This window comes from Musca vetustissima, unplaced genomic scaffold (assembly GCF_032173495.1).
Source record: "Musca vetustissima isolate MV318-11 ecotype Yass unplaced genomic scaffold, APGP_CSIRO_Mvet_v1 utg77003, whole genome shotgun sequence".
NCBI classification, from domain to species: Eukaryota; Metazoa; Arthropoda; class Insecta; order Diptera; family Muscidae; genus Musca; species Musca vetustissima.
Window position 1 is genome coordinate 24,702 of NW_026876178.1, and position 23,654 is coordinate 48,355.

A 23,654-nucleotide genomic window follows, 5' to 3' on the forward strand; every position below is an offset into this window, starting at 1 on the left:
AGCATCTTATGATGGATGGAGATAAATTTCCGTATTTTCCATATATGAGAATCATAATGGATTCCAGGAATCCATTGCGTATGAGTGTGGATGGATGGAGATAAATTTCCGTATTTTCCATATATGAGAATCATAATGGATTCCAGGAATCCATTGCGTATGAGTGATATATACAAATGATGTACACGTGAGACGCCACCTATGATTTGCATCGTATTCGGCTTTTTATTTCTTTATTCATTTTTTTTTGAAAGTTTTGCATGAGCAACGAAAGATGTCAATTCTATGTGATAAACGAAATTTTGTTTGCCCTGTTAATACAAGAACTCAAGCCTGGCGATCATCGACAACGTCGAGTCTTCGCTAATGCCAACAAGCAAAATTATTGCATCTGGCAACGCTGGAGTTATATGCATATTTTGTTTTTGCAAACATACATTTATGTGAAAGAAATTTATTCCCCCACCATCACTGTCTACGTCGTTGGCCCATATAAGGGACCTCCCCCACCCCATATTCAATATATGGCTGATTTCGGGCATATTTCTTTTTTAACTAAATTGATTGTAATTGATGTATTTAGTTTAAAAATAATTAATATTAAACCAGTGAGCGGAGCAGTATAGTCGGACGGGGCCCACCATACGATACCCTACACAACTGCCAAGGAACTCTAACCTTCTGCGGATGTTTATTCCGATCCTGGGCAATTTTTCGTGATATATGCTCCTTCTTGCACGATTAGAGGTCAAAACAGCATATCTTCCCTTACACTGACATATTTTCCGAATATCACTAAGATTCAGTACAGCCCTTCTAATTACGTCCAGATTTCCTTTAACGTGGGTTGTGTTGTAATGTTCGGCTTTCAATTGTGGCCTATAGATCGACTCGAAAAAAAAAAACACAAAAAATACGTTTTCGGTCCACTTTATCCCAATATCGGTATTATTCTTTGACCCGATCCCTTTCTCCATGTAAAATTTTGCTATGTTTGGGCCATAATTGCAACCTGTGGAGCGACAAGAAAAACCGACAAAAATTTAGTATTTGGTCCATTTTATCCTCTAAATATTAACCGATTTTTCCAAAAACAATAGGGGTCTTCATTGGCCAGAACCGGACCTACATGCAAAATTTCGTGAAGATTGGTCCATAACTGTGGCCTGTATCGATTTTATAAAATATAATGGACGGACGGACGGACGGACTCACGTGTTTAGATCGACTCAGCTAGTTGAGATATGACGATCGGTGTGCTTAAAGGTGGGTCTAGGACTAATATTTCGCGGCGTTGCAGAAAGCTATGGGGTTGCACAAAGCTATAATACTCTGACAACGTAGTTGTGTAGGGTATAAAAATATAAATTTCATGTAAGCACTCATATAACGGTACACCCCATTATGTGCTATTTTGACCATATTTTTAACCTAATTTGATATTTTAGTTTCTCATTGGGAGGCCTAAATGTTGGTATATCCTCACTATAACTGTATGTCCAATTTTCGGTACATTGAGGATTTCAGACATGTTGGTCAATCGAATTGTCTGTAATAATAAATTTTGCGTGACCGTCCGTCAGTTAATGTAAAATTGTAAACAAAGTAGAGATCATTTTTATGATCCGTATTGGATGAAATTTGATGTAGCTCATTTATATGACCCAACGACAAATCCTATTGAAATTGGCGAACATTAGTTTAAATTTAGATATAACATTTATATGCAGTTTCATCCGCAAGGGCCACTATTTGTCCGATTGAAACGACATTTTGCACAACGTACCAAATTGCACCTAGAAAAAAAGGATACTGTTTTGTCGAAATCGGTTCAATAGTTCCCATATATAGTTTCCTTCAATAGTTCCCATATATAGTTTCCTTCAATAGTTCCCATATATAGTTTCCTTTGATATTAAAATAGTGCACTGAATTGTCAAAGTTTGCCCGATTTGTTCTCAAGTTATTCATGATCAGAGGATGCATTCCGCGAGAAAAATATTTTCCTTGAGGATCCGATACATGATTGTGTTGAACATATGTCAATTTCATACAAATTTCGCTATGTTCAGGGTCCTAGTCTAATTTCCCAGCCTTTCGTGGATGGTACAAAATTTCGGCCCGCATTCACTCACTAAAACTGCATTCTTTCCACATTATTAAGAAATAAATATTCGATAATTATACCCTTATACCATACCCTGCCGCGAAATATTGGTCCTAGACCCACCTTTAAGTATACCGATCGTCATATCTCACTCGCTAAAACTGCATGTGTGTTTCCACATTATTAAGAAATAAATATTATAATTATAAACACAACTAGGCCACAGTTATGGCCCAATGAAGACCCCCATTGTTTTTGAAAAAAATCGGTTAATATTTAGGGAATGAAATGGACCAAAAACTTTATTTTTGTCGGTTTTTCTGAGGCCACAATTATGGCCCGCAAATTTTTGCATGGAGAATTGGATCGGGGAGAAGGGGATAATGTACTCGGATGTGGAAGATACACTTAAATATTTGCAGGCGCTTACGTACTGAGATATTATTTAGTAACCAATTACCACACTAGAGGGCGGAACTATAGCGCTGATCGCTTTAAAATTTTCCATGGACAAGGACAACGCCTATAAATTTCTGTGATGATCAGATAATAATTTTGGGATTAAGTGGACCGAAAAAGGGTTGTACTGAAGAGGTGTTGTTGACCTCTAATCGGGCAAGAGGGTGCAAATATTACGAAATATTGCCCAGGTGGTAGTTGTGTAGAGTATCGTATGGTCGGCCCCGTGCGACTATACTGCTCCGCTCACTGGTGTATCCCTATAAAATCTCGTTAATGAAACCCCTGTTGAATCATATCATGTTCCGAAACATATTTGCCCTTTTATAGTGTTCAAAATACTATTTGAAATTAATACAAATGAAATGAGAAACTTAATTTACCCTCCATCGTTTTATATGGAAATAGTGATAATACTGAAATTATGAAGAATATTTACAATAATATTTTTCTGCTTTATAATTTCCACAGCAAATTATTCACAACAATTATTATACAGAAAAAAAATATATGGAACATTTAAAAATACAATTAGCAAATGAAGTGCATTTTAATTATAAAATATACAATTAAATTGATTATATTAAGTACATGAACACATACACATAATATAGTAATATTAAATTTATTTGGCATTAATTTTTAATTGTTTTTTATTTTTTGTGTTCGATGAGTGTATATATCGGAATACAAGGCTATTGTGTTGAGTTGAAATGGACATGTTAAACCGACAGTTATTGGAGTTGAATGTGTGTATTTTTTGTTATTTGTGGAATTATGGGTCGGGGGTTTTGGGCAAATGATTGTTTTTGTGGCTATTTTTATTCTCAACTAATTTAAACACTAAGAAATAAATTAATTTAAATAAACTTTTCATCACATTATTAGTATAATCATCATCATCATCATAATTTCTAAATTCAGTCCATAAACTTTAAATTTAATTCAATTACATGTTATGCATTTTCAACACAATTCTATGACTAAAGAAAAACTTTTCTTTTTTTTGTTTTGCATTTACAATTTACACTAATCGCAATAATGAATTGTGTGCTTCATTATTTTAATTTTTGTTTTGTTTTTCATTTTGCATTTCTAATGAAAATTAAGAAACATGAACAACTTTTATCTATTTATATAAATATATATATGTATATGTATACGAGTATTATATTAATTAATTCATAGCAATATAACTCGTGCCAGCTGGGGTTACATCATAATTTACAAATAATTACAAAAGTACAGGAAAAAAATGTAGTAATGCATCATCAAAAGGACAAAACTCAGTCTAAATTTGAAAACAACTATTGAAAAAAAAACAATTGTTGCTATGTGTGTGAGTCTCTGTGTGTGTGTGTTTGTGTTGAAATAAGTAAAGGAAAAAAAAAATATTTCAACTTAGGAAAAGGATGAACTAAGAAGAATATAAGAATACAAATTAAAATGGAGTGTACTGGGGAAAAACAACATTGGCACATAACAACTGACCATGAAACAACAAAACTGTGTATTTTCAAAATCAAAGAAATTTATTAATAATTATTAAGTGGTAGGATATGTCTGTAATTGTTTTTAATAGAAATTGTGAAATTATCGTATGTATAATTGCAGTGTGATCTTTGCTAAATAAATAAATTAATATGTGTTGTAAATAATCGTTTGATATGAATTTAAATATATTTCCATGATGACTATTACATATACCCCAGGACCATATTTATAAATTTTGCTAAAATGATTTACCACCCGATGGAACCTAGAAATATTAGATTATATCAAATTCAGTGATAGGGGCTACCGGAAACATGGTAGATAATTGAAAAAAAATCAATATTTTAGAAAATAGTATTGATATATCAATACACTTTTCAGTGTAGCCCCATTTATAGGTACCACCCAATATTCGGCATTTTAAAACCTGTGGACAAATTTTTATACCCTACACAACTACATGGTAGAAATATTAGATTATATCAAAAAAAAAACAATAAAATATTTTAGAAAATAGGATTAAAATATCAATACACTTTTCAGTGTAGCCCCATTTATAGGTACCACCTAATATTCGGCATTTTAAAACCTGTGGACAAATTTTTATACCCTACACAACTATGTTGTCAGGGTATTACAGCTTTGTGCAGCCCCAAAAGTTTGTAACGCCGCGAAATATTGGTCCTAGAACCACCTTTCAGTATACCGATCGTCATATCTCGACTAGCTGAGTCGATCTAGACATGTGTGTCCGTCCGTCTGTCCATTATAATTTGTAAACACAATACAGGCCACAGTTACGGACCAATCTTCACGAAATTTTGCATGTAGGAAAGATCGGTTAATATTTAGGGGATGAAATGGACCAAAAACTTTATTTTTGTCGGTTTTTCTGGTCGCTCCAGAGGCCGCAATAATGGCCCGAACATCGTGAAATTTTGTGTGAATAAGCGTGCTGTTTTGATAATGAACCCTGACTTTTGTGTGAAAAATGACAAAATTTGTATTCTATAGCGTATATATTTACCCCTGAAGGACATAGACCCGAGTAGTTGATATTATATCCAAGAACAGTGGTTGACCTTTAAATTAATACTAATTATATTGTTATATGTGCTCGGATGTGGGAGTTACCCCTAAATATTTACAGGTATCTCCGTATTCGTATATTATTTAGTATCCCATTACCACCCTAGAGGGCGAAAATATAGCGCTGATCGCTTTGAAATTTTCCACGAGGATCCAGTTATTGTCAAGAACAACGCCTATAATTTTCGCTGATGATCAGATAATAATTTTGGAATGATGTGGACCGAAAACTTAATTTTTTGTGTTATTTTCGAGTCGATCTATACACCACAAATGAAAGCCGAACATCACAACACAACCCACGCTGAAGGGAATCTGGACAATAGCTGTACTGAATACTCGTAATATTCGGAAAATATGTCAGTGTGAGGAAGAGGAGCTGTTTACCTCTAATCGGGCAAGAGGGTGCAAATATCACGAAATATTGCCCAGGCTCGGAATAAACATCCGCAGAAAATTTCCGTGGTAGTTGTGTAGGGTATCGTATGGTCGGCCCCGTCCGACTATACTGCTCTGCTCAATGGTTCAATATAATTTTTCAATAATTTTATATTTTGGCTTCTCACGGGGTATCCTCAAACAACGCTTTCCCACATATATCGCTATACCCAGAAATTCGGGGGTTTTAGACTCTAATTTTATATTTTGGGTTATCTGTGCACTGAAAATCGACCTAGCAAAAGTTATCAATATTGGCCTAAGTTTAGGTGTAGCCCGCACATATTCCCGATCTTTCGGTATTCTGGGGTCTTGGTGACGTTGTTCAACTTAATTTGGCTTTGAATTGATTTTATGCGTTCTTTTGGGTGTCAAATCTTCCTACCAAAAATTAACTCTAACGCATATATCTTGACATATTTTGAAGATTTGACCGCATTTTCCCATTTCGTCATTCATCGATATTAGAGAGCAAAACTAATTAAAAAACAAGTGAAAAAGCGGTAAGTTCGGCCGGACCGAACTTTGAATACCCTCCACCATAGATATATTGACAGGTACTAGAAATGAAAATATAGGGAACATACCAAAAAGTGGACCTATACCGACAAACGGATTATGTAAACCATAATACAAATTTTAGAAATTTTTAAATGATAATTACCCTCAGCCTTATGGCTAATTAGGGTGTATACACTTTAACACGGTGAAAATGTGCCTCATCGAAATATTGGTTCTAGACCTCATGTTTCTTTGGACCAAATCCGTTTCAGAAAATTTTAATTTCATCCGAACTTAACCCATCTTATTATTTCTTCCAAGCTAAGTTCAAATTCTGGAACTTCCAATCAGGGGCTAGATCTAAATGGGGCTATAGTTCATTATCGAACCTTACGTTCTAATATGTTACCTCTCTATCCTCCGCAGGTGAAATTATTACAAAAGAGTCTTAGAACCAAACTCAAAACGCGGAACAAATCAAACAACTATTTCAATATATAAAGGGGGTTATGTGGGGACTACACCAAAAAGGGGGGCGAATATTAATAATTTTTGGTAGGGAGATTTGTTACCATATACGACTACAAAATACCAAATTGCAGCAAATTCGGTTGAAAAATGCGCTCAAGAACCCCCAAATACCGAAAATTGGGGGTACCCTTATATGGGGAATATCCGAAAAAATTCACCTTTATTTATAATTTTTAATTTTAATTTTCGAAATACTAAATTACAGCCAATTCGGTGGAAAATACGATCAAAACCCCCCAAAATGCTGAAAATTAGGAGGTATCGTTATATGGGGGCTACCAGAAAAAGTGGACCTATATTTATAATTTTTTGTGGGGACATTTAGCACCCAATAAGAACCCAATGTACCAAAATTCAGCGTATTCGGTTGAAAAACGCGCCCAAGAACCCCAAAATACCGAAAATAGGGGGGTACTGTTATATGGGAGCTATGCCTAAACGTGGACCGACCGTGGATCTTCGAACTTGACCTGCCTGCAAACAAAAGACAACCCTATGCAAAATTTCAGCACCCTATTTCAATTCCTTCAGAAGATAGCGTGATTACAACAGACGTACAAACGGACAGACGGACATGGCTATATCGTCTTAGAATTTTACCCTGATCAAGAATATATATACTTTATAGGGTCGGAAATGAATATTTCGATTACAAACGGAATGACAAAATTAATATACCCTCCATTATATGGTGGAGGGTATAAAAATTGGGATAAATATATTTCCAAGTTTTAATTTTTTTATTTTTTAATTTGCTGAGTCAGGTATGTTCAATAAAAGCGCATTTCAAATATTTTTATTATAATATCAGAGGGGATTTCTTTGATAGTTTTATTCACGAATAAAAAATAATTTTTGAATAACATAAAATAATGTTTGTTCGTATTTCGTATGCGACATTAACCGACTTTTTCTCAACAATGCACATCGTAATATTTCGTTCAAATATTGATCAAGTTCGAAAATGGAAATATTCGAACACTCCTTCTGGTTTCTAATCTACAATCGGTCAACATATTGAGTTTTGTTTGCAATTTGTCAAATGCGTAGAATTGATTTCTGAATATTGAACACATTTACATACATTACATTTTCCTAAAAATATACAATTTAATCCTCAGCAATTTATTTTATAGCAAATATTTGGTGACTATAAACTATACTATAATAATTATATATCATATAAAATGTATGTATAAATACAAAATGATTTGTTAGTATTTACAGATATGCGGTAGTAGAAGGCATGTTTGTATGTATATTGGGTGTGTCGGTGTGTGTGTGTTTTTTTACAAAATATGCAACACTAAAAATAATAATAATAAAAAAATGAACTCATTAAGAAGCAACCAAACGAGGAGAAACGAAAATATTAAAAAATACGAAATGAAAATTGTTGTTCTTGTTACATTTTGGACTTATTTTACAGAGTTTTATTATGTTAGGCTTCGTCTCATGTTAAGAAATGTCTAGGCTTTGTAGGGCATTTTAAAAAACGAAAAACTAAATATTTGCTGATATTGAAAATAAAATACAGTGGAGTATAAATTATTACCATATCTGAGATTCAAAGGCAATCCAAAGGTTGGGAGGTCCATCTGGTCTTCCATTTTGGCTTATTTTCAGCTCCTAGGACATTTCCTCATTTGGTTTATTTTTCAATATTTATTAAATAAATAATTTCAATGTCTTGTTTGTTTTGTAGTTGTATAGAGATTGATATTTATTTAAATATTCTTTCATATAAGTATCATTATTGTATATATATTATATATTAAATGTTAAATGTATTTTCGTTTTATATTTTTATTTATTTCATGTTCTTAAGGTGGCTTGCATAAAAGTTTCTTTTTCAGTTTTTCTATTCAGTATAGGCCAGGTATACAACAAGTTATATATGTATATATATATATTAGTTTTAGTAACTAGTTGTTAATAGTTGTTATTGTTTTATTTTTAGTTTCCCCTTATCATTATTGAATAGAATACAATATATGACGTACTTAAGTCAATAGATTTTATTCTGTTTTAAATATTAGAAAATATAGTCCTTACAAGGGTAGTTAAGATGTTTGTCCATAAAACATTTTGTTAATATATTAGAATTATAATAATATATACTTTTTTACTATATTGTAAAAATATCTGTTGTAGTTTAGTTTCAATTAGTTTAGATTATCATGATATACAGTCACATGTTAAGATAGCTTAGCTTAAAAATTTGTTTTTATCTCAGCTTAGATTTACGGAAACAATGGGCTTGGATTTAAACTTGATCTAGTCTTAATAAATATAAAGAGTAAATAATTTTTTTTTCTGGTAAAGTATACAATGATCTATTGAAAATAAAATTTGTTGCTATAACATTGGATGCCACTGCTTTGAAGATAAAATATTACAATGACTCCGACGAAAAAGATACGAACCGTAAAGGGGGAAGATATATTATGACTGCGGAATCTCTACAGAAATGTAGAATCAATGGCCTAATTGGCATTAGGCAATATAAGATTTGAGGGATATATCGATCTACTTTTCAGTGCAACCCCTATATTAGGGGGTACCCAATATTTGGTGTTTTGAAGCTCTGTGAACGTTTTTCAGCATAATGAGCTGTAATTATATATTTGGCTTCTCACGCCACATCTACAATTTCGAAATTTTGGGGAGTTTGGGCTCGTGTTTCAACCAAACTGTCTCTAGTTTCATATTTTGGATTATCACTGAAGTGTGAAATTATCAAACTGAATGCCAATATAGCCCCCATATAATCGTATCCCCTATTTTCGGTATTTTGGCGGTTTGGTCACGTTTTTGAACCAAAATTTTCTCTAAATTGATTTTTCGCATTCCCGTGGTTAAGTTTTCGGGTTAAGTTTTGGTAGAGCTCACATATAATGGTACCACCCCATGTTCGGTATGTTCAAGACTTTGTCTGGATTTTCCCACCTATGTGGTGTAATTTGTTATGAAGGGTTATTGAGGGCTGACATTGATATATAGAGTAACTTCAGGTAATGTGGACCAACATTTTCTTTTTTTGATATTGTGGACAAAACAGTGGTTAAAAATAAAAACAAATTGTTTTCACAACTTAGTAGATTTGTTGTCTAAATATATTCCAGGCCAAACAATATATATATATATATATTTGTCTATATAAATGTTATTGCATTATATTTCAAAAAACTCTTAACTGCGTAAAAAATTACTTGGCGGGTAATGTGGACCAGTATATGTGGGTAATGAGGATCAGTAAGTTAAAGGTAGAATGTGGATTGGTTGTTTTAAATTTCAATTTATTGCACTCTTGGGTAACAATGAATGCCAAAATATATGGGTTCATTTTATGGAATATCCCCCATTTAAGGGTACCGCCCCATTTGCGGTATTTTGAAGGTCCTTGCTTTGTTATCCAACCAAAGCACCTGAAATTTCGCATATCGAGTTTTCAGAGGACAGAATACCTCCTCGTATATTAAATGCGCCCATGTTTCGAACTCGTCCTCATGTAAAGGTCCCAATTTTTATAGTGGTCCACATTACCCGACATTGAATATTTTTATTTAAAAATAATTATTGGCTTCAAAAATGAATAAAAATTAAAAATGTTTGATTGTAATTGATTTTTGTTAAAGAAAACAAGAAAACCACATAACTTCGTTATATTAGAAAAAAAAACCAAGAGTTCGACTATTTTGCAAAAACGTTCGACTATTGTGCTAAAAATTTTTCAAATCACACTTTTACAATCAGAGCTAAATTTTCAACTACTAAATTTACAACATTGCAATTATTTATTAAAAACCAAGTTTGATGTTTGTTTTCACTAATTAGGAAAACATTAATCAAGGCGGCATTGACATATTTCAAGCATTTTCTTAGATATGGGGGGTGGTCCACATTAGATGCCTGGTCTACATTACCCGAAGTTACTCTACAAAAAATTATCAAAATAGGTCCATGTTTTGACATACCCCCATATAAGGGTAGCACCTGATTGTCATATTTTGAATGCTTTAACCGCATTTTCCTATTAAAGTGGCTGTAATTTGTCATTTGATCGATATAGGTCCATGTTTTGACATGGCAGCACCTAATTTGGCATTACTTGGTATTGGAGGGCAAACCCCATTTTTGCTAAAAATTGTCTATATATCAAATCCTGGATTTTTATTTTCTGTAGTGCTAAATGTAGATCATGATCAAAATTTGCCAACGATTTTCCTCTAGTGTGATAATGGCAAAATTGAATACATTTTAAAAACATGTTGAACCTTGCTAATATATACGGATATTTTCCAAATCCCAAAAATATTTTTTCTACATCTTCGGGCAAATATAAACATAGTGATTAGGTTATGAAAAAACATGGAAGCACTTCTTTTGGAAAATGCGCCTAGGACCATTAAAAGTACCTATCAAGGGGCGGAACTTTGAATATTTTCTGCATAGATGTCTTTCACAGTCCAAGAATACAGAATGAAAAAAATAATGACCCCTACCTAGGGACCGTAACGGAAAAATAACTGTTATTATGTGGCCTAAATAAAAAAATCCACCTTATTTATTTATTTTTAACTGAAAAAATAAACGTGTTTTTTAACTGTTAACACTACAAAGACTGTAATTTTGTATATACCTATATGACCACATTCTGAAAGAATTTTTATTGTGTAAAGAAATTTTTTTAAACTTATTTTTTAAATATTTTTACATTATTTACAATCATACAAAACGTTGTTATTATTTGTTTTCGGTGGTAGGGCTCTCGAGTTTCCCTTTTTGAAAAATAAGAGCGCGGATAAAACGTTCGAAAAAGAGGAAGTTATTACTCTAAGAGTGAAATCGACTGGAAATATAAAATTTATTTTTCCCGATTTGTGTGTTCGTTTGTGTTTCTAGAGTGGCAAACGGTTTTCGATGTTGTTGTCCTGATCTGGTCACAAAAAGTAAAAATAAAAGTGTCATCTGTGTCATAATGTACACAATTATTTTTGTGCTTGAAATTGAAAAACTGTCAAAATGACCGTTTTCGGAAATATAGTGTTAAAAATTACTGTTATTTTTTCCGTTAAAAATAAAACTTTTTTAGGGATTTTTATACCCTACACAACTATGTTCTCAGGGTATTATAGCTTTGTGCAGCCCCAAAAGTTTGTAAAGCCGCGAAATATTGGTCCTAGACCCACCTTTAAGTATACCGATCGTCATATCTCGACTAGCTGAGTCGATCTAGACATGTGTGTCCGTCCGTCTGTCCATTATAATTTGTAAACACGATACAGGCCACAGTTATGGACCAATCTTCATGAAAATTTGCATGTAGGATGGGTTTTGGCCACTGAAGACCCCTATTGTTTTTGGTAAAGATCGGTTAATATTTAGGGGATGAAATGGACCAAATACTTAATTTTTGTCGGTTTTGTGGTCGCTCAAGAGGCCGCAATTATGGTCCGAACATAGCGAAATTTTACACGGAGAAGGGAATGGGGCCAAAGAATAAGCATGACTGGTTTGATAAAGATCGGTCAATATTTAGCGGGTCAAATGGACCCTGACTTTTGTGTGAAAAATGACAAAATTTGTATTCTATGGCGTATATATTTACCTGAAGGACATAGACCCGAGAAGTTGATACTATATCCAAGAGGAGTGACCTTTGACCTTTAAATTGATACCAATTATATTGTCGTACGTACTTGGATGTGGGACTTACACGTAAATATTTACAGATGCTTACGTATTCAGATATTATGTAGTAACCCATTACCACATTAGAGGGCGGAAATATAGCAGTGATCGCTCGGAAATTTTCCATGTTATGGTCAAGGACAACGAATATAACTTTTGGTGATGGTCAGATTATACTTATGGGATGAAGTGGACCAAATACTTAATTTTTTTGTGTTTTTTCGAGTCGATGCCAATAATAAGCCAAAAATCATAACACAACCCACGGTGAAGGGAATCTGGACAATTAACTAGAAGCGCTGTACTGAATATGAGTGATATTCGGAAAATATGTCAGTGTAAGAAAGAGGTGCTGTTGACCTCTAATCGGGCTAGAGGGAGAAAATATCACGATATATTGCCCAAGCTCGTTATACACATCCGCAGAAAGTTAGAGTTCCGTGGTAGTTGCATAGGGTATCGTATGGTCGGCCCCGTCCGACTATACTGCTCCGCTCACTGGTTATTTTTTACGTAAAAAACTCTTTTTGGGAGTTTTATTTTTTTCTGTCAAAAATAAAAAACTTTTTGGGAGTTTTATTTTTTCCGTCAGGAAATAAAACTCTTTTTACGTAAAGAAGCTTATTCAATTTGTAATCAGGAAAAAAAACAACAAAAAATATAAAATAAATAACAACAAAAAATCTAAAAAAAAGAAAATTGTGAAATTTTAAATTTGTGGCCCTTGATTTTTTCATGAAATCTACCCCCAAAATATTTCAAGAAATATACGCTGAGACTACCTTTTAGGGGCCTTAAAAATCTCTAAGCTTAAACGTATCCTAAAGTTTGTTCGCCATTGGACAAATATTCTTCGAGGATACGATTAAAAATTCAAAATATGAAAAGTAGATTCATGAAGGTCCATGAAAAATATCTAGTCTGCGATTTTATTTTACAAATAATCGATTTCTTGATAATAAAGCTACGTTTAAACGTCATTCAAACATTTTCTTTAAAAACATGTGAAAATTGTGCTTTTAATTATCTTGAAAAATTCCGCACTCAAAAAATAAAGCTTATGAAAAATCCACGCATATAGTTCCTTGCAATCTTCATAAAAAAATCTAAAATCTATAACAGCAGCTATCCACTTTTATATATCCAAATAAAAATATATAAAATAGTTTTTATTCCACGGATTCTGTGTTTTAATAAAACAATACTTTTTTCATTTCAAAAACTCTTAGTTATTAAATTGTCATTGATTTCCTAACAGAAAAAAACAGTATACGGTTTCAGATTCTTATGTATTTATAACATTTAAACATTAAAAAAATGGCAATGTATTTTATTTGTAGAAATTGTATATCAAAATACATACATTATATATTATAAAGGAATAAAACAAATATTCGATTATCACCCATCTGACAAGAGTTACTGCCGTAGAAAAGCAGCTCATATACATATATGTGTTTTGTAGTTATGTTTTCTTTTCATTTTTTTTCAATTCGTGATATTTTTTTTTTAATTACCTGTGTTAGTTGTTATAAGAAATGAACTGAAATTCGTTTTAGTAAATTTAGCACTTATTGTAAAAGAACAAATTCTCTGTTTTGTTGTGGTTGTATAGATGATTATAAGTTCTTCCTAGGTGGGGAGATTTTTAAGCACTAACAACATTTATTAATTAAAAAAAAATTCATTGGAACACGCTATAATTCCTACCGTAGTTAATGTGGTTATTTTTCTTAACCACACACAGAGGAAAGAAATTCCACAGAATTTATTTCAAATATAAAGAGGTTCTATGTCTGTTTTTCTTTTAATTTTCCTACTTAAATGTATGTAGATGACATTTGAAAGGTGTATAAAGATTTTTCACCATATGTATACAAATTTTATACTTTGTTTTTGTATATTAATTAAATGAATGTTTAAGGTGTATATAGCTTGAGATCTCGTTTTGTTCTTCTTTAAAATTATATAACAGAAATATGTAAAAGTTTTTATAGAAATATATATTTTAACTATTAATTTAATTTCGACTAAATTAGTGTTTTGTCTTTTGTATTTATAGTTTTATATTTTTGTAATAGAGAAAATTTATTGTACTGCTACGTAATAATAATAATATTCGGTACAACATTAATTTCAACATATTTAATATATATAAAAATTAAACATTAACATTTTCTTTAAATGTTTTTGTAAGATTACTTCTTGTTTAATATTTTATATTGAACAATTAATACTTGTATTAAATCTAGTAATATAAATATTCTACGTTTCATTTTTTGAAGAGATTTTTTGTTTGTTTATATTTTATTGTTCTAATTCCAGGTCATGTGTTGCAATGAAATTATGGAAATTGTCATTTGAAATGAAAAAATATAAAGGAAAATTTCAAAAATTTTCTGATCAGTAGAAGGTATTTTGTCCATAGATGACACATACAATAATCTTTACTTATGTATATAGAAGTCCCATAGAACAGTTTGACCATATAGTAAGATTATTAGAAGTCGGATGGATTCGATTTCTATACTGTATTTCTACAGATTGCTTTGTAAAGTGTTATCCATTTGGTTGTTACAAAACCAGTAAGGAAAGTAGTAAAGTCGGACGGAGCCGACTATATGATACCCTTCACCACTTTGTGTATATTCAACAGATGAATCCTAAAAGAGGACGCATTTTTAAAGGACCAGTAACATGAAATTGGATCCATAAACATGTCATTCTGCAATCCATGACGCTGTGCAAATTTCGTGCAAACCGAAAGATATTAAGGGACTTTGGTGCAACATTTACTTTAAATCGGACGAAAATATATATGGGAGCTATATCTAAATCTGAACCGATTTTCAGGAAACTTAACACACATAATTCTACGCCAATTCATTACGATGTGCCAAATTTCGTGCAAATCGAAAGATATATAGGGGCTTTGATGGACAATTTACATAAAATCGGACGAAACTATATATGGGAGCTATATCTAAATATGAACCGATTTGCACGAAACTTAGCACACATCATTATAGATCTAATTCATTACGCTGTGACAAATTTCGTGAAAATCGAAATATATATAGTGACTTTGGTGCACCATTTACCTTAAATCGGATGAAGATATGTATGGGAACTATATCCAAATATGAACCGATTTCCAAGAAACTTGACACACGTTATTCTAGACCTAAATAATTACGCTATGCCAAATTTCGTGCAAATCGAAAGATATGCAGGGACTTTGGTGGAACATTTACCTAAAATCGGGCGAAGCTATACATGGGAGCTATATCTACATCTGAACCGATTTGCATGAAATTTAGCACACTTAATTCAGTACGCTATACCAAAATTCGCGGAAATCTACTGATTTGACTTAGGTGCTCCATTTACCTAAAATCGGGCGAAACTATATATTGGAGCTGTATCTAAATCTGAACCGATTTCCCCGAAATTTAGCACACACCATTGTCGACTTAATTTAGTACGCTATGCCTAAATTCGTGCATATCTAATGATTTTCAGGACTGTGGTGCACCATTTACCTAAAATCGGGCGAAAATATATATGGGAGCTATATCTAAATCTGAACCAATTTTCTCCAATTTCAATAAGGGTTCGTCCTTGGGCCAAACCAATGGGCTGTGTCAAATTTCATCCAATTCGGATCACAAATGCGACCTGTACTTTGCTCACAGAAATACATGGACGGACGGACAGACGGTCATGCATTAATCGACTCAGAAAATGATTCTATGCATATTCTCAAAAGGAACCATATGTCTATCTCGATTCCTTTTGCCTGTTACAAACATATGCACAAAGACATAATACCCTGTACCACAGTGTGGTGAAGGTTATAAACATGAATGAGAAATCCAAGGGATAATTATAAAATATGTTCCAAAAATTTTGGTATTGCATAGAGATTGTGTTGTGTGAATATGCTTCAAATCTTGGTATATAGTTCGCGATTTTGCAATTCATTCGAAAGCTATAAAGCAAGTTTACGTTTTCTTTCGAGTTGTTTATCGTTCGACTTTTTTTGCGTGTAAAAACTTTTTATATGAACCAAAATTGATTTTCATTCGCATTGAAAGTGAAAGAAACCTTTCTTTCGAAATACATAAAGAGGTTGTAAATATCGACATATCAAAACCTACTACAACAAATTGTGATTCTGTCACATATCCGTGCTTTAAGATGAGAATGTGGCTACATAACGGTTCAAATAGGGGAATGGTAATAAACACAATTGTCCTATTTGGTGTTCTGAGGATCCTCATGTAATTGAGGATAGGCCATTACATCCAGAAAAAGTTACTGTTGGTTACGTTCTTTGATATGAATGTGTGATTGGACCAATTCGGATCATTTAGGTCATATGATAACAGATTTTTTTTTGTTTTGTTCGGTTCAACAATGACACACAACTGAAGCGAATATGGCTTTTATTTCTTTTTTTCTTATTGTTGTGGTGGTATTAGCTGGCCTACAAGGTCTGGGGATTTGACATCATTTTATAGGGCGATGGCCGTGTTTATGCAGATAAACCTTCAACTCTCGATCACCCTAATAACCAACGTTCGTCAAGTTATTTCTGTGATACCTTTCGCTCAATATATGCCAAAAAGGGATTTTATATTTTAAATTTTTTCAATGGGCTGGTAAATGAATACCAATGCGTGTAAAGGTTTGTAAAGATTTAAAAGATAAGAAAATAATTTACTAAATATAGTTGTTGTTGTTTTTGGTTATTATGGCGGCCATTTTTGACACCAGTTCTTGAGATTTTCACTTGAAAATTTGTAGGGACGTTTTTGAATTAGTAGATTCGAACTAAATCACAAATATATTAGACACTTAGAAGGGAGGGGGGGTCCCCTTAAATAACCTTTAGATAATCAGTGCATAGGCTATATAATAGTTAGCTTGGCGGCCTGGGTCATTATACCCTACACAACTATGTTGTCAGGGTATTATAGCTTTGTGCAGCCCCAAAAGATTGTAACGCGAAATATTGGTCCTAGACCCACCTTTAAGTATACCGATCGTTATATCTCGACTAGCTGAGTCGATCTAGACATGTGTATCCGTCCGTCCGTCCGTCTTCCCATTATAATTTGTAAACACGATACAGGCCGCAGTTATGGACCAATCTTCATGAAATTTTGCATGTAGGATGGGCTCTGGCCAATGAAGACCCCTATAGTTTTTGGAAAGGATCAGTTAATATTTAGGGTATGAAATAGACCAAAAACTTTATTTTTGTCGGTTTTTCTGGTCGTTCCAGAGGCCGTAATTATGACCCAAATTCCGCGAATTTTTGCATGGATTAGGGGATCGGGCCAAAGAATAAGCATGCCTGTTTTGTTAAAGAACAGTCAATATTTAGCGGATCAAATGGACCCTGACTTTTGTGTGAAAAATTACAAAATTTGTATCCTATAGTGTATAGATTTACCCCTGAAGGGCATAGACCCGAGAAGTTGATAGTATACCCCAGAGGAGTGGTTGACCTTTAAATTGATATCAATTTTATTGTCGTGTGTACTCAGATGTGGGAGTTACGCTTAAATATTTACAGGTGCTTACGTATTTGGATATTAGTTAGTAACCCATTACCACACTAGAGGGCGAAATATAGCGCTGATCGCTTTGAAATGTTCCGTGAGGTTCCCGTTATGATCTAGGACATGTGAAAACTCATTTATTTAATTCAATTGTGATCGAATCTTGTTCAAAGACGAAAGTCCTGAAGTCCGTTAAAATACGGAAAGTCCTGAAGTCTTGTTCAAAGACGAAAGTCCTGAAGTCCGTTAAAAGACGGATTGATGCATATCAGCCCGAAACAAATCTCCAATCAGCTATGGGGGCTTTCGAAGAGAGCCACATTGTTTGTGGAAGAGTATCGTAGGAGCAAATGGTCTGCTGCTTATTCAACAAAAGTCTTCAGCTTTGTCCACATTGAATTCATTATTTTAAAATAATAAAAAAATCTATCCTATAAAGAATATCAGTGAGTCTGTTTGTTGATTCATACTTTCTTATTTTCAATTCTATAACAAATGACAATTTCCATATAAACACTTACATGCCGTTTTTGTTTTTTCTATATTAATTAAATTAACTTAAAAAATTCAACGAATATTTCAGATTTCTTGTTTTCGTAATTATTTTAATTTTAATTATTTGGTGCTTTGCTCTTACTGTGAGAGTAATTGTATTACCCATAGAATTCTATATGTATTTGTTTGGTATACGATAAGATACTATTAGTAGTAGTAGTTGTTGTTGTTTTAGTTACAGCTATAGTTAATTAGTTAGTAGTTCTGTTAGTATCATCAATTCGATATACATACATAGATACACATTATAAATAATAAAAATGGCAATATGATTGTACAGATGAGAGTTGTAGTGACTAATTAAATGTGTATGGGTGAGAGAGTGAACAGTACAATTGAATTATACCCTCACCTTGTGATGGTGTGTTGGTATAACCCAAAATGGACACGTGTCTTGTCTTCTTACATAAAATTATAATATTATTAGTGTACAAGTGTGTGTAGTGTGTGTGTGTGTATATATAGGATATTGTTGTAAGTGTTAGGCTTGTAAGTTGCGAAAATCGAAATAAAACTTTTAACAAAACCTAAAAGAATTAAAATTAAATTTTATATGTAAATTATATTATAGTTTGATATTCCGACAACAGGGTTAGTTATAAAGGAAATCAGGACTATTTTGAGAAATTCTTGAGTTGTAACGTGACATTTTTCAAAGTGTTAATTAATACACATTTCCACAAAATCATGTCAATGCATGTTGTCGCAAACTTTTGTTTCCTCAATGGTGACATGTGAATGTGGAAGCCATCAGTTTTGCTTTGTTTGTTTGGATTGAGATTGACATTATTTGGAAATTTCGTTTATGTTACGCTTCAGCTTAAAATTGTGTATCGAATGTACATAGTTGAAAATGTGTGTTCAACACATTTGAAATAAAAGAAGAAAAATTAAACTGTTTTTGGTATTGTTTTATGAATAAGAGCGTGTGGTTTGTGTTGTGATTTCAAATCTTATATGTAGTTTAATTTTTGTTGTTGTTTTTATTGGATTTAATTTTATTGTTATTTGTTTTAATATGTTTCTTATTTAAGGTATAAATTTGTTGGTTTAAAAATTCTAATACTACAACATCAAGTACATATGTTATTATGTATTATAATTATTATTATTATTGTTGCTGTTTTGTGTAATTACTATAATGCATGAAAAAGAAAACATAAAATGACATGAAGGGGATATTTTGCAACGTTTCTTAAATGGCGGCATTTACGTGCATAATAATGTAACGTATACGTTATGAATGAACGTCCAAAATTAATCATACGCACACAAATCTAATTGTCATATTGAAGTTGTATTTTGTTGAAATATATCGATGAATTTTAGGAGATATTAGTATTAGACGCAATTTTGAATATGTAATTAACCTTTTTTGTTATTGCAAAATAGTTAGGTGTAATCCCAGTTTGTTGTTTTTAGAAAGTGGGGAAAGTGAATGGATTAATTCGTGAACATTTTCCTGCAGTCATTTTTTTCATATCTTTCAGTGTGAATTATCGCGGCGAAGTGCAACGATGAACTTAAATTGTTGTACAACGACGAAGCACCATCATTACAACCTACAAAACCATCATCATATCTCGACTAGCTGAATCGATCTAGGCATGTGTGTCCATCCGTTCATTACAGTTTGTAAACACGATACAGGCCACAGTTATAGACATTTATTCAGTAAATGTTGCATGTAGGATGGGTTCTGGCCAATGAAAACTCCTATTGATCGGGCCAAGAAATAATTTTGCTTGTTTTGTTAAAGACCGGTCATTATTTAGCGGGTCAAATGGACCCGGACATTTGTGTGAAAAATGACAAAATTTGTATTCTATGGCGTATATATTTACTCCTGAAGGATACAGACCCGAGAAGTTGGTAGTATCCATATCTATTAAATTGATATCAATCATATTGTCATTTGTACTCGGATGTGGGAGTTACACTGAAATATCAGATAAATTTCGGATGAAGTGGACCAAAGTGGATGAAGGGAATCTGGGCAAATAATTAGAAGGGCTCTACTGAATATTAGTAATATTCGGAATAGATGTCAGTTTAAGGAAGATGTGCTGTTGACCTCTAATCGGACAAGAGGGTACAAATATCATGAAATATTGCCCAGGTTTTGAATAAACATCCGCAGAAAGTTAGGGTTTCGTGGTAGTTGTGTAGGATATCGTGGTAGTTTGTAGGATATCGGCCCCGACTTTACTGCATTCCTGCATTTGATTATTGTATAAGAAAACTTTGTTGTAGTGCCTGACCCTGAACTTACATTCGATATTCATAAAAATGGTTTATTTTCGTTGGATCCCGCACAACTGGACAATTGCTAAAAAAGCTTGTGTCGTGCCGAGCTTTAAAATACGAGATCACAAACATAGATTACGCATACGCGTCGATCGATTAGCCCCAAACAAATCACTAATCAACTATGGGTGCCTACGACGACCCACACATTGTTTGTGAAAAATTAACATCGAAGCAAATGGTCGCCTGCTTTATCAACAGAACTGGATATGTGGCGCCTATTTTTCGTTAGCACCGTTATGAGTGGCGCACTATAAAGCCTGGGGTCTTCAAAGAAATTGGTAAAAACGAAAAAGAGAGGAGAAATTGTTGTATTGTATTATAATGCGAGCTCTCACACATCGGCTAATTCCGATTACTTTTTGACCGGCTAAAACGCAGTACATATGGGTCATCTATTCTACAGCACTGATGCTCAAAACATACAGAAAACCATACGTTAAAGCAAATGGTTAAAAACTTACTCTAATTTGTTCTCTACTCCTCAGACATTTTTTGCTGAGAAATTCTCAGTTACTTTCACAATTAAGTCTCAATTTAGGTCTGCACAACAATGCTCTACAGTCCTTATTTTGACACCTTTTTTTTATTCCCGCTCATAAACAAAATGCATAATCAATGATTTTTGTAACCAGTGGATGAAATTGAGGTCCCTCAATCGGAGCGAAAATGTCAACATTTGGTCTGAGCCCAGGAAAAATTATATAAATCAGTAATATATGAAGTGACCCACCTATTTCAAAATGGGGACATTGGTGTTTTTGATACCAAATATCCGAGGAGTAAAAATCGAAGTTTTTTTTAATAAAAAAAAAAATGGTCCACTCCATGAGAATGCCTTATAATTACGCAGAAGACAGAATATATTTATGTCATCTAAAGATCGGAATATTCCTACTAATAATATATAGATCCCGGTCTCTGGAGACAACCGAAATGGGGACATTGGTGTTTTTGATACCAAATATCCGAGGAGTAAAAATCTAAGTTTTTTTTTAATAAAAAAATGGTCCACTCCATGAGAATGCCTTATAATTACGCAGAAGACAGAATATATTTAAGTCATCTAAAGATCGGAATACTCCTACTAATAACATATATATCCCGGTCTCTGGAGACAACCGATCTTTAGTTAGAATGTGTTCTCTGCGTCTTCTACAGGTAGAATCATTTTCGCAGGCCTTCTATAAATATAAGAGGTTTTCTAAGTCATATGAGTTCTTTATTTTGAAATTGAATTAAGTCCATTTTAGGTTCTGATCTTGTTTTTTTTTTGTAGAAAAGTTTATAAAACATATTACGTTATATATTCGATCATGATTAAGGGCAGAAAGCTACAAACAAAATTAATACCACTTAAGGGGACCCCACCATTCTACACTAATTCAAGAATGTCCCTACAAAATTGCAAGTGAAAATCTTAAGAGCTCTTGAAGATATATCCGATTTATTGTGTCAGCATCAAGTGACGGCTAAAGGGCTTCTCAAACTTTAAACGCGTTTTTCTCTTTTGCGAATGGCGGGCACGATAACTCAAAAACTAATAACCCACTTTTTACACGTTTCTCTGTGAGTGTACTGCTATCGTATCAACTAGGATAAAGCCAATCGGTGAAGATCTTCCTTATTTTTTAACTTGGTTTTTGGTAAAAAATCGTCGATTTTTCAAAAATATTTTTTCAAAGGTCCGTCATTTTGTTAATTTTAGAGCGAAGTCAATAATCCTAGTTCATACGAGAGCCAGACATGTACTCTTTCTAACGCCGTTGGAATTTTCGGACTCCGATGTTCCAGTGAGGAGTTGTCATGCCCGCCATCAAAAATAAGGACTTCTCTTTAATTACAAAAAATTAGATTTTCGGTCCACTTCATTCCAAAATTATTATCAGATCATCACCGAAAATTATAGGCGCTGTCCTTGACCATAACTGGAACCTCATGGAACATTTCAAAGCGATCAGCGCTATAGTTCCGCTCTCTAGAGTGATAATGGTTTACTAAATAATATACGAATACGGAGATACCTGTAAATATTTAGGTGTAACTCCCATATCCGAGCTCATACAACAATATAATTGGTATTAATTTAAGGGTCAACCACTCCTCTTGGATATAATATCAACGTCTCGGGTCAATGTCCTTCAAGGGTAAATATATACGCTATAGAATACAAATTTTGCCATTTTTCACACAAAAGTCAGGGTCCATTGACCGATCTTCATCAAAAGAGGCATGTTAATTCTTTGGCCCGATTCCCTTCTCCATGCTAAATTTCACGATGTTCGGGCTATTATTGCGGCCTCTGGAGCGACCAGAAAAACCGATAAAAATTTATTATTTGGTCCATTTCATTCCCTACATATTAACAGATCTTTCCCAAAAACAATAGGTGTCTTCATTGACATAAATAATATTAATTTAGTAAGCTAATAAGAAACGCTGCAAAATATTGAGATGAAGTTAGATTGAAAATCTACAAATCAAATTAATAAAAAATAAAATATTTTCCATGAAAAAAAATCAAATATTTTATGGATTTGTGGAAATGTGGAATTACTATGTTGAGTAAATAAAGTTATAACCACAAAATGAATTCAAAAAATATGAATTCAAAAATTTTACGTTTATACCAAATAACTGATCTACTGACATTAATTGAATATTTATATAATAAATAGGTATATGGGTATGTATGTTTTCATTTTTATAATAATGTGTAAAATTAGTAAACCGAAATTGTATTTAAAGCGATAATAATATCGTAAAGAAAAATAAATAATTGGGAACACAAAAATGAGATGTCAAGTGTTGCTTAAAAAATAGAAAGTGAAAATAACCTGTTTGATTGAAATAGATATTTCAAAAAGAACAAAAGAAAACATTAAAAAGCAAATAAAATTGAAAACCGA

General features: G+C 32.9%; 1 protein-coding gene across 1 annotated transcript in view; it reads right to left on the reverse strand.

Moving 5' to 3' along the window:
- The window catches only part of LOC133338656 (regulating synaptic membrane exocytosis protein 2), a gene marked incomplete at its 3' end in the record, with an annotated part of 82,193 nt that overhangs the window by 23,084 nt on the left and 35,455 nt on the right, over positions 1-23,654 (reverse strand). The gene's annotated exons all lie outside the window — the stretch shown is intronic.